Genomic DNA, 3,548 nt, shown 5'->3' on the forward strand with positions numbered 1-3,548 from the left:
ACAGCATCATTATTCAGCGCGTGTGTACGGAGGGAAGCACGTTAAGTAGCGGCGACTGGTTTTTAGATTAACTAAAACGCCCTCGCCCACTTAGCCTTGATTACCTATCAGATTTTGGAGAGAAAAAAAAAAAAATGCCGATTTTCCTCTATCCACCCTATCCGACCTCGTTCCGTGTGACTTATGCTACGCCATCGAATGAAAGGGAAACGTTCTGATGACGCCAGAGAAATGAAACAAAATCGCAGGCGGGCTTGGAGAAGATCCCAACCGAAGCGTTCGACTGGTGCTTCAGAAGCTTTGGGTTGTGTGCAATCTGTCACAGTATACACGGACGCACGCACAAACACACACACGCACGCACGCACGCAAGCAAGCACACACGCACGCACACACACACACACACACACAAGCACACACGCAACGCACACACACACACACACACACACACACACACACACAGGCACGCACGCACGCACGCACGCGCACATACATACATAAGCACACACGCAACGCACACACGCACGCACGCACACACACACACACACACACACACACACACACACACACACACACACACACACACACACACACACGCACACGCACACGCACACGTACACGCGCACACACACGCACGCACGCACGCATGCACACGAACACGTACACGCACATGCGCACGCATACGCGTACACACACACACACATATCCACTATGCAAACTGATGTACATATGCACCTATATCTATATAGCCTATATTACTATATCTACACGCAACTGTATATCTATGTATCGTTTTTAACATAATTATTGAGCACAAACATGACACATAACGACTTATTTATCTCATCTCTCCTGTTACAATTTCCTTTTAGGGTCTGCTGGTTTCCCTTTTTCCCTGCTATCTAAATGAAAGCGAGTCAGCGCATTTCCCTTGCCTTTTTTAAATTTCGTTGTTTCGTCCCCCTTGGTCTTTTTCCCTTCCCCTCATCACTCCCTTTCTCCCCCCGCTCCCTACCCTTTCTCCACTTCACTTTTTTCCTTTCACCCCCTTTCCCTTCTTCTTTCCTTCTCCCTTTTCCCTTTCCCTTCTCCTTCCTTCTCCCCCTTCCCCCCTTTCCTTTCCCCCCTCTCCCTTCTCATTTCCTTCTCCCTTCTTGCTTCTTCCTTCTTCCTTCTTCCTTCTCCCTTCTCCCTTCTCCCCTTTTCCACTCTGCCTGCCTCGCCTTTCCCTCCGCCCTTCCATTCTCCCTCGCTGTTTCCCCTCCCTTCATTTTTTTCCCATTCTCCCTCCCTTCCCCCCTTTCCCTCCCCTCCTTTTTTTTCATTCTCCAATTTTCCTCCCCTTTCCCTTACCCTCCCTCTCCTTTCTCATTTCTCCTTTCTTTCCTTCTCCCTCCTTCTCCCTTACCCCCCTCTCCTTCCAATTCTCCCATTTTTCCTCCCTTTCTCCCTTTACCCTTTCCCCTCTCATTTCTCATTTTTTCCTATCTCCCTCCCTTTCTCCCTTTACCCTCCTCTCTCCTTTCTCATTTCTCCTATTCTCCCTCCCTTTCTCCCTTTACCCTCCTCTCTCCTTTCTCATTTCTCCTATTCTCCCTTCCTTTTCCCCCCCTTTACCCTCCTCTCTCCTTTCTCATTTCTCCTATTCTCCCTCCCTTTCTCCCTTTACCCTCCTCTCTCCTTTCTCAATTTTTCCCCTATTTCTCCCTCCCTTTTCTTTCCCTTTTTCCCCCCTCTCCCCCCCCTTTCTCTTTCTCCTATTCCTCCCTTATTTCCCCCTTTTACCCCCCCTCTCTCCTTTCTCATTTCTCCTATTCTCCCTCCCTTTCTCCCCTTACCCTCCTCTCTCCTTTCTCATTTCTCCTATTCTCCCTCCCTTTCTCCCTTTACCCCCCCTCTCTTTTCCCTTTCCCCAATTTCCCATTCTCCCCCCTTTTTCTTTCCCTTTTACCCTCCCTCTCTCCTTTTTTCTCCTAAACCCCCCTCCCTTTCTCCCCTTACCCCCTCTTTCTCCTTTCCATTACTGCCATTCTCCCTGCCTCATCCTCCTCCCTGCCTCCCTCCCTTCACCTTCTCATTACTGCTATTCTCCCTCCCTTTATCCCCTTACCCTCCTCTCTCCTTTCTCATTACTGCCATTCTCCCAGCCTCATCCTCCTCCCTGCCTCCCTCCCTTCACCTCCTCCCTGCCTCCATCCCTTCACCTTCTCCCTGCCTCTCTACCTACCCGACAGCGACTCCTCAAGGAGTGAGTCTCTGCAATGCGGGGTTCGTGGCCTGAATCACGGAATCGTGGTCATAAAACCCTTGGAAGGAAGGGAAGGATGAGTGAGACGGAGGAAAGGAAAAAAGGAAAGAGAGAAGGAGGGAGGGAAAGAGAAGGAGGGAGGGAGGAAAGAGGAAAGAGAAGGAGAGAAGTTGGGAGGGAAAGAGAAGGAGGAAGGGAAGGAGGAGGAGGGAGGGATGAAGGGAAGAGGGAGGGAGGGAGGGGGGGAGGGAAGGGAGGGAGGGAGGAGGGAGGGGGGAGGGAGGAGGGAGGGAGGAGGAGGGGAGGGAAGGAAAGGGAAAGGGAAGGAAGGAAAGGAAAAGAAGAGGAGAGAAAAGAGAGAAAAGGAAGAGAGAGAGAGAGAAAGGGGAGAATAGAGAAAGAAATGAGGAGAGAGAGAGAGAAGGGGGGAGAAAAGAAAGAGAGAGGAGAAAAGAGAGAGTAGGAAGAAGGGGTAGGAGAGGAAGAGGGGGGGAGAGGAGAGAGAGAAGACGGAGAGATAACAGACAGAAAGAAGAATGGGGGAGGGGACGGAAAGGAGGAAAGAAGGAAGTGAAGGGGGAAAAAACACGAGTTAAGGAAGGGTAAGGAGGGACGAACAGAAAGAAAGAAGAGAGCGAACGTAGGGAGTGAGGAAATCTCGATCAACATGAAGAATATTTCTTTATTTAACCTGTTATTCTTGTTTTGTTTTTTTTCTTTGTTTCCTTTTGCCTGCACCAAAAATTTTGTAAATAAAGAATTTAATATATGGAATTGTTTAATATATGAAATGTTTTAATATATGGAATTTGCTTGAAAATCGATCACCAATGGAACGTGTGTGTGTGTGTGTGTGTGTGTGTGTGTGTGTGTGTGTGTGTGTGTGTGTGTGTGTGTGTGTGTGCGTGCGTGCGTGCGTGCGTGCGTGCGTGCGTGCGTGCGTGCGTGCGTGTGTGTGTGTGCGTGTGTGCGTGCGTGCGTGCGTGCGTGCGTTCGTGCGTGCGTGTGTGCACATATATTTTTTACCTAAAATGTATACATATCTAAGAATTTAAAACGTTTTCCTTTATTACTAACCAGCCACATGCGTGTATAGATTTAGTAATCATTTATATCATGTCATTACGTTGCAAATCCACGTATGTATTATCTCTCTCGTGCATACGAAGATAATAAAACAGTCATATATTTTCTTATAAATACTTCACGCTTGTCACACTAATTCCCTCTTATAAGGCTGTAACACCACAGTTCTAGATCCAGAAACTTGCATTTCGAAAATCTATAATGTACCAGCGTT

The sequence above is a fragment of the Penaeus chinensis genome, chromosome 35, assembly GCF_019202785.1.
Source record: "Penaeus chinensis breed Huanghai No. 1 chromosome 35, ASM1920278v2, whole genome shotgun sequence".
Classification (NCBI taxonomy): domain Eukaryota; kingdom Metazoa; phylum Arthropoda; class Malacostraca; order Decapoda; family Penaeidae; genus Penaeus; species Penaeus chinensis.